The sequence below is a fragment of the Triticum aestivum genome, chromosome 2D, assembly GCF_018294505.1.
Source record: "Triticum aestivum cultivar Chinese Spring chromosome 2D, IWGSC CS RefSeq v2.1, whole genome shotgun sequence".
Taxonomy (NCBI): domain Eukaryota; kingdom Viridiplantae; phylum Streptophyta; class Magnoliopsida; order Poales; family Poaceae; genus Triticum; species Triticum aestivum.
The window spans coordinates 104172295-104188027 of NC_057799.1; positions in this window are offsets into that span (position 1 = coordinate 104172295).

The window sequence follows — 15733 nt, forward strand, 5'->3', positions numbered from 1 at the left end:
AAGTTAACCACTTACGTCCACACAATCTTGGGAAATTACACTTCGATGAAATTTTTCACACACTATGTGTACCATTATTCATTCGAGAACATTTTATCTTACCCTCTAAACCTTACAATTATATTTACAGAATATCATTTGTAGTGTTTTTTCCCTATAAAAAAGACTTCCCCTCACTGATATGGACTTGACAGCAGCCATACTGCTCACACCTGACCCTAATTTCGATCACTCATTGGCCAAACCAAGAGTTAGGAGGAGACTTGATATCACAAGAAAACGATGGATTGATCGCCTTTTTAGCTCAGGAAATGAAAGAAAAGGGCTATCTTATGAATCTATGTAGATTAAGTTTCAGATTCTTTTTGTGCAGTCGCGGAAGACATGGTTTTAAAACTATATCCCGTTTATTTCGATTTTGCTACGTAGTCCTTTTGTTACATAATCATCGTGCAGGTGACGGATGTGCAGGAGGAGATATTGAAACGATTTTTTCTAAACTTAATAGTGCATATCCAGAAAAACCACTCATCTCTCCTGACCCGTCAGAAAAAAGAACGAAGCGGAACATGGACAACGAAGCACCCGAGCAAGTGCCAGCACCAACTTCGAGTAGGGAGCTACAAAAAGAGAGGCCATCAGAAACCAAGACTGCCATTCCTCCTAGAACAAAAAGACAAAAGATAAAGGACAAAACTCAACTCATCAGCGACAGTGCTACCTTGCAGCAGCAGCAGCCAAGACCTCTAATGGTGCTCCCGCCAGCAGTTACAGGGGTCAAGAATGAACTAACTAAAACCAAGAAGAAAAACAAAAGACAACGGTTGGAAGAACACGAGGATGGTGCCAGCAAAGAGTCAGAGCGTGATGCTGCCGACGACGACGATGGCACAAAACATGATGCTGATCTCATTCGTGCAGAGGGCGATGACGCTGTAGGGGACAACGATGGCGCCGCAGAGGATAGCAACAATGATGTAAAACACATTTTCTCTACAGGTTTTTCCTACCGCTTTTCACCCATGAAAACCAAACCATTCTCTATAACAAAACACTCTTTTTCTACACAGGGAAAACCAAGACAGAAGCGGACAAAGAGGATAAACACAAGTGGAAAAGAATTGGCAGCAAGAACGGATGATGAACATGAGGCAACAACAACTAAGGAAAAATGCGAAATCAAGGTAGGAGCAGCATTTGATCAGGTCAATAGAGCATGGAAGTTACTAGAAGAACGTCTCCGGCAAGATGTTAGGACGGCCGGGTTTGGAAGCATAGAGGAATGCCAAATAAAGCGCTGCATGTGCAAACCGCTTGTAGCACACATCTACGACAACCTAGACACAGAAAGCATGACAATAACATTCGGTGATGCTGATTAGCTGAAAGAAATCAAGATTACAAAGGAAGCTATACACAAGGTGTTTGGATACCCAAACGGCACGGAAAAGTCAGCACCAAGGCCTGAGAAGAGCCCAACTTCAATGAAAGAACTGATCACAGAACTTGGCCTCAAGAAAATGGATTTCCATCACGACGATCTGTTTAAAGAACTACAAAAATTGGTGAAAGTAGATGATGACCAATCAAACAGGAAATCAGTTAAAATATTTTTCCTTATTTTTTTCCACAACGTTGTCTGTGGAACAACCTCCCCTACCTTCAGCAAACAAGCCATTATGGTCAAGGACTTGGACTATCCAGAAATAGCAAAGGTGGATTTCTGCGAGGTAATCGTCGAAAGTATTAAGGAAGGAGCCAAGATATGGCAGAAGCACAGGTTGTTCCCTCAGGAAGAAAAGAACAAAAAGCATCTCAATGGTTTAGCACAGGGACCAGTAATAATGTACCTCGACTCCCTGCTGCTGCCGACCGACACAATAGAAATGCGCAAGATTGCAAAGACAATGGACAAGACATCATTACCGCGAGCAAACCACCTAAAAGAGAGTGACCTAAAGAAAATAGCTAGAGCAGACATGAAAAGGGACGGAAAAGCACGACCAGATGACTATGAATTTGGCAAGATAAAGGTATAGCCCTATTGAATATATATGAATTATCCCTTATAAAAACGGTTTCCAGTCTAGCCAATTCCATTATGCCGAAACAATGCAGACATGGAAAGGAACAGCAGAGAGGATCTTCTATGCCAGCACAGCAACACCTTCGTATTCAATACAGATGATACCAGCACAATAACAGGAGCACCAGCAGACGACGAAGCTACTGCCACCTCCAACCAAGCGCCAGGATGAAGCACATGTCAGCACGAGTGGAAGCAAGGAACCAGTCACAGGCACCAGCACAGGATCATATGAAATATTCGGAAGGATAGAATAAACGTTGAAACAAGTACTCGACGAAACAAAACAGATACCGGGAATAAAGACCAGGGCTGGACACCAATGCAGCGAACAAGAGGAGGAATTAGATGAAAACATGAAGAACTCAGTGGTGCAACAAACAACGGCCCTGATTGATTCTCTCAAACAACTTAGAAAATTTCAGGACATTGTTTGCAGAGTGAGCTTACCAGAAGAGACGACGCTAAAGTTGCAGGATGGAGCACACGGAGGAGCCACAGCTGCACTTGTACATGGCAACCACACGAAAGAAGTTGCAGCCACAGCAGAACCAGGAGCGAGGAGAAAAAGGAAGAAGGAAGAACAAGACCAACAAAACAAACATGAAAGGAAGAAAAGAATAACAAAATCAAGAACACAGACCTCGAGAATTAGCCAGAGGGAGACAAAAGAACATAACAAGGTGCAAAAAGAGCAAAGCAAGGAGCACGTATCAACCAATACAGCAAGTGCCGAAGGACAGCAAGAACAAGGTAGAAAAGTAGCTGCAAAAGCAGAGAATCAAGATGAGAAACGGGTAAATGAGAACAAATACATCATCCATGTGACTCGAAAGCGATGCTTTCAAACTTGAACTTAAAAATTTTGTCTTTGGTTCTGTCAGGGACACGACAAGAGAACGCCATCGAAACAAAAGGCCAACAGCAGCATGTCGTCAAGAACACCGAGCAAGAGGATGGAAGCAATAGAACAAGCAACCCAACAACAGATGATGCTCCCTCAAGAACGTCAACAGGAGTAGTACAAGAAACGAACAGGATCGGAGGCAGCAAAGACGTGAGTATAAAAAATCAGTCTCTTCTTTCTAAAAAGTCTCTTCTCTCTAAACTAGAAACGGTCTTGAGTTAACTGACAAATCTGCAACAAAATATACACTCTGCCAGACAAGTATCATATCAACGCTCCCGCAAACGAGGCACGGGCTGATCTAGCATCGACCGTTAACAGCACGGCACAAAAACAAGAAGAAAACAACAAAGAAGAGGTAAAACTTCCAAACCCACTTTGCCCAAATACCGTCAACTCATATTGTTTCATCCATCAGGTATTACAAGCACAGCAAAGAGAAGAGGATGCCCATGCAAAACAGAAAGTTGATATAGAAGAGCTCTTCAGCACAAGAGCATTTCAGATGACCGATACAGGGGAGAAAGCCTCAGACACTGCACCTGGTGACACACCCAAGGCGGGTATACAAAGCAAAGAAAAAGTGGACGCACAAACGGATATCAACCACCGCCACAAAGGTAAAATTCAACAAGAACCATTTTTTCAAAATTTATAAGAAATGTACTGCCCAGCACAACCTGTCACAGTAATACAAGAATTACAAGCAATGAACCATGTTTTTCCTTTTTCATGAAACGTAGGAAACAAACGAGGACGGTCATGCCGAAGAATAGCAAGGAGTACAAACAGAACAAACCAAAAAACAAGGGCAAATGGCGACTAAAATGGTACCCAGTACGCCGACCAAAGAGCAGTCTTCACGTGACAAACACAACCGAGAAGACATGCCACCAGCATCGAAGACCAAGGAGGTAAAGCTACACGCACCTGCTCTTACAACGTTGAAACAAAAAAGTTATACATGCACGGATGAAGTCCAACTTTATTTACATTTTTTGATTGAATAGAAGAAAAAAACAAATGAAGCAGAAGATGTGCCTCAAGAAGCGATAGAAAGTGCTGCTACCGCTCGACAATGTACAAAAACTCCAGAAGAGAGAGAAGTGATAGGAACGGCAAAAGAGAGATTGAATGTAGAGGTCAAGCTACAAAACCTCTTTCTATAGCATATAAAAAATGCACCCACCAGAAAGAAACACAGACACATTTTAATTACTTTTTTGCGTTTCGACAGATGCAAGAAACAGAAGAGAGCACCAATATTCAAGACCAACAAACACAACAACACGAGGGAATGGAACAAGCAGAAGATGTTCTTCCAACAACGGACAGCGTAACCGCCGTAGACCAAGCCAGAAAACCTTCGCTGTCCGAGCAAGAAATAACAGGAATGCCAATGTCGACGCAAAAGACTGAAAAGGTGAAGTGAGATAACCCGCTTTTAAGGAAATTATATATTTGAGTGAACAAAGACACAAATGCAATCTCATTTACCTACCTCTATGTCTCAACAGCCACAAGACAAAAACGACGACACCACGGATGAACAAAACGAAAAAGATCCAGAGGAGCTCCAAAAACAACCACTCAAAGGAGAAAAGCTCGAAGAGGCAGCACCGGCGGAAACGACTGAAAAGGTGAAGCTACAAAAAATTGTTCAAACACACACTAAACATTTGAGTATTTTTCTTAGGGAACGGACACTAAACTACAATGAAAATAACGAGCATATTTAATTATTTTTTAACCACGCTTTTGCACCATAACGCAGAAACCTCAACAAAACACGCACGCATATACAAGCAAAGAAGCAAAGGGCCACGGTGCATTGGAAGACCATGCAGCAAACATTCCAGAGAGAAAGTCAGACAACAACAAGAAAAAGGCCGCACCATCAGACAAGAAACATTGTGCTGTAAAAGATGTTGCCGCCACAAACACGACGGTAAGCCAGGACGGCACTCAAACAGAATGTGAACCATTGATCATACAAAACCTGGCCATCGAAGAAGGCAGAAAAGATGAAGGGATCGAACGCCTGTACAACAACGTCATGACAGCGAATAAGGACAAAGGGTAAGTTCATGTTACCACCAACAAATTATATTCTTCCAATGATTTTCTCCCCTAAACATTTTTACATGTATACGTGTGAATATATAAATATATATATATATATATGTTGAAGGCATGAGGTTTTTATAAATACAGAGACGTCAACAGTAACGGTGAGCCTCATGGCAGAAAGCTTCAAGTCTGGAAAGGCAGTGCGCAGCGAAACCATGGCACTCATGCTACAGATGTTGAAAAAGCAATTCGGGGGCACAAAGAGAAAGATTCTATCAACATACAACACCGTAAGTAAACCTCAAGTTTCAACAATGAATATCACTCTATCGATCAATCAACCTTTCTGTACATTTGAATTTACAAATCTCTTTTACGCACATGTGACAAAAAAGCAGGCATCAATACGCATGGCCAACCACGAAGATCCATTGGACTTCAAAAATAAAGACGAAGCACACATCAGAGACAAGACAATGCCTAAAAGGCTTAAAAGATTCCTTGATATGGAAGAAGGAGAGCAACTACAAGATTTCGACATAGTAAGCACATCTCATGTTATAGACAAGAAATACAATCTCGGCACTACAATTCCGTTTAACGATCAACAAATCATGACTAAATCCAAGAAGGATCCCATATTTATTTATTTTATATTTTGCAGTTCTTTCTACCAGTTTGCATAGGCGGGCATGTTCGAGAAGGAGTTATGGGCCACTACTTCGTTGTTACAATAAACATGAAAATAGAGCGCTTTGAACTCCTTGACTCTTTACCAGATGAATATCAAGGCACAATGGAGTACTTCAACACAGTAACAAGCAGAGTAAAGGGGATATGGAAGCAAGTAATCAAATCGCTCCAGCTGTCTCCAAGTAGTATTGACCATTTCGAAAAGGTCAAAATGCAGGTGCCACTTCAGGGAGCAACGTAAGCACTACAAACCTTTCTCCTTTTCCTTACTCACTGTAAAAATTAAATTATTAATGCAATCCATAAAAAACATAGGACGTTAGGACAACTTCACCTAAACTGCACAACCATCTTTGGACAACAACAATAACCAATCATCCTTCTACCTGCAGACTCGACTGTGCATTCTATATGTTCATGAACGCAAAGCACTACACCGACGGTGGAGAAACAGTGTACCTAACAGAAGAACAAGTCCCGGAGTTGAGGAAGAAAATTCTCTATCAAATAATCAGCCAATACAGAGATACGGCCGCACTGTCATTAATCAACTACACCAAAGGTTTCTCCTTCTGAACACAACACAGTAAAATTCTACTTATATAATTTTCAGAGACACACCAATAATTTTTTATTTTTTATTTTAACAGATATGCTAAACTCTGAGGTCGATATGGAAGACAGTGAAATGCAACAAATACATTGTGACATAATTCAAGAAGAGATTCCTCCAACTCCCGAGCACATTGGGACGAGCGCTCAAGAGATACAAGATATTAACATTAATGACACAAGCAGCGATGAGGAGAAAGAAGATTATCATGTGAGCAGCAAGGATACCACCAAAGCATCTGAAGAAGCACTCACGGAAGAACAAGCCCAGGCAGATGCTGGTTTACAGAGGGAACAACACGCGCAGCCAGACACTGATTTACAAAAAGAAGACGAACGGAAAGATCCACCGATAGAACCAGACAGACCACCCCCAAATAAAAAGACAGAAGACATAACAGGCTCTACTTTAGAAGGTGATAACAGGACAAAGAGCGTACCAACTAGCCAACAAGAGCTTTCCAAACAGAACAAGAACCCTGTTGATGAAGATCGCAAACCAGGAACATCACCCGAGGTGAAACATGCACAAGAAGAAAAGAAGGAGAAAGAGAAGGATTTTAACAGAAAAGATACTTGAACAGAGGAAACGCGATGCTGCAATCTCAGTAGAACCGAGCATAAAAAACAACAGCACACAAAAGGAATCACCAACACCTAGGCAGCCTAATGAGCAGGCGCAGTTAGGTCATGACAAGAAAAAGGCAAGGCATCTTGCAAGAGTACAGACAAGATCCCCAAAACCCTCAATGATTCAATCATCAGAGATCAACTCAGCAAACATACACTACAGGAAACAGCTACTTTGCCGTCTGCCACGGCGGACGGCAAAGGCTCGAAAGGCGGACGGCAAAGACCTTTGCCGTCAGCCGCGGACGGCAAAAGGCTCCGGCAAAGAAGGCTACGGTAAACAGCTGCTTTGCCGTCTGCTTCCTGGAGGCGGACGGCAAAGGCTCTTTGCCGTCTGCGGCGGACGGCAAAGAGGGCGGATGGCAATAATTGCGATGTCAGTCCGTTAAGTGGCTAACGGCAGACCTTTGCCGTCCGCCGCAGACGGCAAAATTTCTCTGGTCTTCGCCGTCTGCCTTATGATGTCATCTACACGTCACTAGATGGCAGGTTCTTTGCCGTCTGCCACTGATGGCAAAGTGCAGGTTCTTTGCCGTCTGCCACGGACGGCAAAGTCTTTGCCGTCTGCCACTGTAGGCAAACTGACCAAATGGGTCAGCTCCCAGGAAGCACAGTTGGCTGCCACGTGGCTTCTTTGCCGTCCGCGGCAGACGGCAAAGAGCTCTTTGCCGTCGGTGGCAGACGGCAAAGAGCCTGCATATTGTCTGTTTTTTCTGTTTTTTGTTAAATCCCACAATTTGCACAGAAAATATATATGACATATAGATATATTTCACAGGCATTCATCACATAAACAAGTTCATACATCATTTCATACATAAACAAGGTCCATCCATCATTTCATACATAAACAAGTTCCATCCATCATTTCATACATAAACAAGTTCCATCCATACATAAAGTAGCACTCCATAGCTAAGGTGACTAGAATGAGAAGACAAGAATGAGAAGACAAGAAGAAGAAGAGTAGAACAAGCACTCCATCCAGCACATAATGAAATCTGCAAAATGGCAAAATAAGAAAGTTAGAAATGGATCGTTTTTTAGGTAACTAAGGTGAAATGGATCGTTTTTGAGGTAACTAAGGTGAAATGGATCTTTTTTAGCTCACTTAGGTCAAATGGATCGTTTTTGAGCTAACTTAGTTGAAATGGATCGGTTTTGAGCTAACTTTGTTGAAATGGATCATTTTAGAGCTAATTTAGTTGAAATGGATCTTTTTGAGCTAACTTACGTGAAATGGATCATTTAAGAGCTAATTTAGGTGAAATGGATCGTTTTTTAGCTCACTTAGGTCAAATGGATCGTTTATGAGCTAAATTAGTTGAAATGGATCGTTTATGAGATAACCTAGGTAAGATGGGTCATTTTGGAGTTAACCTAGGTGAAATGGGCCATTTTAAAGCTAACGTAGGTAAAATGGATCATTTAGGAGCTAATGTAGGTAAAATGGGTCATTTCTGAGCTAACTTGGATGAACTGCATCATTTATAAGCTAACCTAGGTAAAATGGGTCATTTTGGAGGAAAATAAGCTAACTCTAGGTCATTATGGTAAGCATATTGGAGGAAATAAAGCTAAGTCTAGGTCTTTATGCATTTGTTAAGCAAAACACTAGAGAAACTTACCGTGATCAGGGAGGTGTAGGAGCGGGGTGGCTAGTGCCGCTACCTGGAGAAGGATCGTGCGATGCGTTTCTGGAGTTAAGCTGCACCAAAGATCATTTCCAATGTCTCGTTAGCATTACGACACTCAAATGTTAAGACTACCAAGTAATGTCCATTCAAACTAAACTCACCGTGCTCCCAGGAGCAATCACTGGCATCGGCGGAGCGGGCTGACCGGACTTCTCGCACACAGACTGCACATTTGGTTTTTAGAACAGAGTCATACTAGTTAGTAATGAGACTCAAATGTTAAGACTAGCAAGTAATCTGCAGAAGAAACTTACCACAAGGAGCTCGTACATGGCCCTTGCCTGCATGTCATTCCGTGCCCTCTCCTCCTCCATCATCTTTCTCGTCCTCTCCTCCATCTCCCGCTGCCTCTCCGCCGCCTCCGCCAGAAGTTTCTCCGTTCTATCTCTCTCAGTCTGTATAGCAGCCTGCAACACCACTCACATGACCATTTGTAATCATTGATGGAAGCGCACACAATGTAATGGAGAAAGATAACTGAGTACGTATCACTAACCTTGATGGCGAGTTGCACTGGCCGTTCACGAGGCCTTATCTCAGGAGCGGAGCTCGACTGGCGCGCCTTGATCTCCGGGAGAGTGCTAGGACAACGGATAAGTCCATCTCCAATGGCTATGGAGCCATGGGACCTCCCGCCACCAGATATCATCACCAGCTCTGGATCAATGGGACCCTGGCTCGGGTTAAAGTCCTCCCCTTTCCTCGCCTTCCCCTCATCTCTATACCTCACGAGCTTGTTGTGGGAGGAGATGTTGGTGAAGTTGTTTGCATCATCGAGGTCAGACTGAGAGAAAGCCTTGACTTTCTTGAAAGAGCCAGTGTGGGCCATGGCATACAGGTCGTACACCTCTGGCACCTTATCCGCCTTATTGTGGCATGCCTGAAAGAGAGAAACAATGAAAATTAGTAATTAAAGGGCTCAAGCTAGCATGATGAATGAATTGCATGAATCATGAAGCAAACCACATACCCAGTTGTGCCCGAACTGATATAAGTTGGAGCTGCCTTGATGGTGTGGCACACCTTCCATTTGGGCACGTTTGTCCTTGGCCTGGTTGTGGAGGGCTAGCCATTCTTGTGAGCACCACTCATCGACCAACACCTCCCAACAATCCATCTGATCCGCACACCATCTCGGAGGCGCCTATAAGTTAGCAAATAGAAACTTGAGCGCTACGGCTAAGAATTACTAAATGAAGGAACTTAAGTAGAAGGCCTTAAGAATTACCTTCATGTACTGCTCCTTACTCAGGAACTTATCGCGGCACGCCGGCTTGGTCTTCTTGATACCACGCAAGGCGTAGTAGTCTCGAACAGCCTGCACCCGAGCCTCGTGCCGTAAGTTCTGGAGTAGGCGCTTGCAGACGTTCTGGATAACATTTGCGCTGTCCTCCTCGTATCCCTCCTCACACCTGTAGAATGTCTGCAATCAAATGAGACAATATTGATTAGTACAATTAATAACTAGCTAGTTGAAGAATTTGAAATGTGTAAAGGAGAAATTACCCAGAACGTCCTGATCACCATGTCAGCCCTCGTGTCGCACACGACACCGTCGATAATGACATCCGGCGGGGCCGGGGCAGCCACGTAGTGCTCCCAGCTCAACCCAAGCTCTGGAAGCCGACCCTCACCAGGCAACGTGACAAACCCCGGGAAGTTTTGCCGGCAAAGAACTCCAAGGACGGAGTTGGGCCGGCGGACACTATGATGGTGGTCCCAACCCCTGCAGCATGACAAGGCCAACGCATTAGTTATTTCAAGAAACGTGAATGCAGAAGGTACAAAAATATTAAATGCACTTACGTACCTCTCCCCATCAGGGAAGATCAACCACCTCTGCTTGCGGGTCGCCGGCACGGACGGGAGCCGTGTAGCACCATGCTGGTAGACGGTGCCACCCTCCTCCTCAAGATCAGTCGGCTCCCCGCCATCATCAGCATGGCCACTCGGCTCCTCGGGCTGATCCGGCCAGGTACCCCATCCGGACGTGTGCTCCTCCGGGGTCTCGTGGGCCCAACTCTCGTGGGCCGAAGGCCAGTCGACCCGAGGCTCGTGGGCCCAAGACCCATGGACCGGAGGCTCGTGGACCGGAGTCCGTGTAGCCTCCTCCTCGGACGAGTCCACCCTAGCAGTCACGTGCTCGGGTGAAACAGCTGGGGGTGGCGGCGAGGAAGGTGCCCTAGCAGTCACCCTACCTCCTCTCCCGCCACCACGTGCCCCACCTCCTCTCTTCCTACCTCGTCCTCTGCTGGGCACCGCGGTCGACGAAGAAGGGCCCGGCAGTGTGGACATACTGTCCAGCAACGCTCGGCGGAGAGGTACGTCTGGAATCGAAGACCTCAGACCACGCGCCGACGAAGAAGGGGCCTTGGCGCGCTCCCGACCAGCGCCCACCATCTTTCAACACCTGCCATGACAAACAGTAAACGAAATTAGTACAACATAAAAAAAAGACCGACATGAATAATAATATGTGTATCACTTAAGTGTATCATCATCAAGTACAACATTAAAAAATTTAATACCTGACACTACTAATAATCTCGATCAGTATCATCAATAAATGCATAATCATCATCATCACTATAATCAATGACGGGCTCATAGGGTTCAGTGGCATCAACATGTGCAAGGCCACCTTGACGTAATCGGTCAAGCAATGACAGGTCATCCGCAGCAGTAACCTCTTCTTGTTCCGGCTCTTCTTGTTCCTCCTCTGGGGTGATGTCGGATTCACTGTCGCTGTCTACTTCAATGTTTTGGGGTGAAGTATAGCGGTTCTTGAAACGCTTTTTGGAAAGACGTGTCTCTTGGAAGAATTCTCCTTCATATGTGTCTGGGTTAATGTTAGGTTCATAATCCTCTTCCTTTGGGGGAGATAGTCTAGCACGTGGCGGCACTTCATAAACGACATCCCAACCTTTTAGATTTGGATTAGTTTGGCAGGCCCACGGTAGATAGAATACTTGGGTCGCCTGTTGAGCCGTAATATAGACATCAGGAACATCTAAATGGGTGCTTTGGTTGATTTCAACTAGCCCTATATGTTCATGAGTCCTTCTAGTCTCCTTCGGCTGAAACCAATAACATTTGAAGACTACGACAATCGGTGGGTTTTCACCATAGAATAGAAGTTCATAAATTGCTTCAACTCTCCCATAATACTCGGTACCTCCTTCGCCGATAGTAGATACACAACAATTTGTAGACTTTCGGTCGGCCATAGATAGCTCTTTGCCATAGGTACGAATGTCGTATTTGTCAAATGAACGGACCTTATAGTCAAAACCATTGGCCACTTGTCTCAATTCGGCGTCCATAGACTCTGAATTAGCCTACAAGTTTAATATGAAAGGATTGTTGCATTATGCACAAATTAGCGAATGAAACCGGGATAGCCGCCTACAAATTAGCCTACAAGTCTAATAGAAATTACCGTTTGTTTGAACCAAGAGATGAAACCGGGATAGCCGCCTCCTTGCTTTGCGAGAAGCTCATACTCTTCTACAGAATCCTTTTGGATCACCGCTCCATACGAGAATAAGGCGACGTATCGACTGTATGAAATATCCAGGAATAAGAGCAGTTCAAAGGAACTAGAAGTTGCGAAACTATGTACCGAGAACTTACTCGATGTACGGCCGCACTTCTATCAGGTTGTTGAAGATATACAACGAAATGGTCCGCCATTGTTCGTTATCCAAAGATACTGGATTTGAAACACTGGCTGGTGCGAGATTCCCTTTGAAAAGGCTGAGGTTGGATCCACCCTTTTTAGGGTCGTCAGCATTGTACCGAGGCTTCGGATTATGCAAATGACGATTTTTGGCTTCGTAGTGTGCTGTCACGAAGTTTGCCGCCTCCTCAGTGATGAATGCCTCAGCCATCGATGCTTCAATTCTACGTTTATTTTTACATTTTTGTCGAAGCGTCTTCTGCATCCTCTCAGTTGGGTAGCACCAACGATTTTGCACGGGCCCCCCAATCTTGCCTCGGTCGGGAGATGCAAAATCAAATGTTGCATTGGATTAAAGAAGCCCGGTGGAAAGATCTTCTCTAACTTGCAGATCAACTCCGGCGCCAACTCTTCCATTTCTTCTAGCACGCCAGGCGATAGTTCTTTCGCACAAAGAACACGGAAGAAATAGCTGAGTTCTGCCAGTACTAGCCATTCATCCTCAGGGATGAAGCCACGCAACATCACCGGCATTACCCGCTCAATCCATATGTGCCAATCATGACTCTTGAGACTAAATATCTTCAATTTATCAAGACTGGCTCCCCTCTGTAGATTCGCTGCATACCCATCGGGGAACATCAACTGCATTTTCACCCACAAGATAATTTCCCTCATAGCTGGCCTTCCAAGATTGAACCATGCCTTTGGCTTCGTCCAGTTCTGCTTTCCTTTCGGTTCTTTCATGTTTTGTAACGGCCTATCACATAGCGCCTCCAGATCGACTCTAGCCTTAGTATTATCCTTTGACTTCCCATCTATGCCGAACAATGTACCAAAAAGTGCCTCGGCGATATTCTTCTCAGTGTGCATCACGTCGATGTTGTGTGGGCAAAGGAGGTCTTTGAAGTAAGGCAGATCCCATAAGCATGTTTTGTGAGTCCAGGCGTGCTTAGAATTATACCCCTTGAAGTACCCTGGACGCTCTGGATCTGGCTCGAGAGCGTTTAACTGATCCAGGGTCTGTTGGCCTGTCAATGCATGTGGTGCAGAGTTTCTGACAACTCTACCTCTGATGAAGTTCTTCTTGTCTTTCCTGAACTTATGGCGAGGATTCAGGAACTGTCTATGCATGTCGAAGCAAGAAAACTTGCGACCGGCCTGAAGCCAACGAAACTCAAGAGCTCCCTTGCATGTGGGGCACGGGAACCTTCCATGCACACACCAGCCAACGAATAGCACATACGCCGGCAAGTCATGCGTCGAGTACATGTACCAGACACGCATTATGAAGTTCCGTTTGCTATAGGCATCGTATGTCTTGAACCCATTATCCCAGGCTTCTTGCAATTCGTCCTTAAGCGGTTGCATGTACACATTCATATTTTTCCCCGGATAGTTGGGCCCTGGAATTATCAACGTCAGGAAAATGTTCTTTCTTTGCATAATCTGTCCGGGGGGAGATTGAGTGGAAAGACAAATACGGGCCAACAACTGTATTGGGCTGCCGTCATACCAAACACACTGAACCCATCCGTGCTGATGCCAACTCGAGGATGCCTCGGATCTGCCGCTTTGTCACCATGTAATTCATCAAACTTTTTCCACGCAACACCATCCGATGTGTGTACAATCATCAGATTCCCATCTGCATCTAGTTCGGTTCTTTTGCCCGTTTTGTGCCATGTCATCTGTCTGGCCGTCTCTTCGACCATGAAAAAACGTTGAAGTCTTGGTACGATTGGCATATACCGAAGAACACTAACAGGGATTTTGGTCTGTGTCTTCTCACCCATACCGTTGTCTACCACAACATACCTGGAAGACTTGCAAATGGGACAATAGTTCAAGTCCGCATAGTCAAGCCTAAACAAGACACATCCTTTCTCACAGGCATGTATCTTATCATAGGGCATCTTCAGTGCACGGAGGATTTTGTCCGACTGGTACAGGTTTGCAGGCATTACATGGCCTTTGGGTAGAAAGCGTCCAAATACTGTCATCATTGCATCGTAGCATTCTCTGCCCAAGTTGAACTGAGCCTTCAGAGCCATTACTTGTGAGATGGCATCCAACTGACAAAGCTCAGTGTGCTCATGGAGCGGACGTTTTGAAGACTCCAACATTTCATTGAAGGCCTTTGCAGATTCCTCCATCTCCTCGTCCGAATCCCGAGCATCATCAAAGTCTTGCACCATGTTTTCCATCCCGGTACCATGCTCGTTGGTGCGACGACGATCCACCTCAGCTCGGTCACGTTGGGCAGACTCACCATGAAATGTCCACACCGTATAATCGGGCGTAAAACCACTCTTCTGCAAGTGTTTGCCCATTTCAGCCTCTGTCCTCTTTTCCCAATTGCCGCACCGTAAACAGGGGCACCAGGTTTTCCTCTGGCCATTTGCAAATGCGGCTTGCACAAACCCCTTGGTTTTTTTGAACCATTCAGTGCTCCATTTGTTCTGACCAGTGTGACCGGTGTACATCCACGCACGATCACTCATCTTGACTTTCAGAGCTACTAGACACACAACAAATATATATATATATAATTCACCATGTATGTATTCATCAGTTGATCTACTTTGTCAATTTTATTACGTCCATGCAACCTACACTCTAATAGGTAATGATAGGTCCTAATCCCACCCGAGTATGTTTAGATTGGGTTCATTTTCCCATGCTATGCCCCGGATCCTACGCAAAATTTCGGCAGCACCTCCCCGCTGTTCTCCTGATACACGTCTCTGCAATAAACAGAGAGGATGTGTACCCGGAGAACAACAGGGGAGGCACTGACGAAATTTATGCGTCGGATCCGGAGCAAAGCATATGGGAAAACGAACCCAATCTAAACATACTCGGGCTGTCCATGGATAGCGTTGGACAATTCGAAAGAATCAAGGTTATAAATATGCAAATGCATGCATATTTATAACTATGACGCTTTCGAACGGGAGACACATATTGGTTACGCATACTGATGATTCAAGACACATATATATCTAGCTATCAAGTTTCATCGGAATAGATCAAATAATTAATGGGGGAGGAGGACATGTCATTTGTGCTCACCCACGAACGAAGGGGCAGAGCTCGTCAAACGCACGGCGAGGTCGTCGAACACCAAACCTCGCAGCGATGAAACAACTGCACATTTAAAACTACCCGATCAACACAATTATATATGATGTTTTTCATAACAAAATCGAAAGATATATGACCTAACTAATAATTCACAAATATATGACCCCGTCGGCTTCTGGAAGGCCAAAGAACACCTTTTCGGGAGGTGTCGGGGGTCGGGGTGTCGTGTCGGTCTCGGGGTGCCGTGTCGGGGTCGGGGTCTCGGGGTCGGG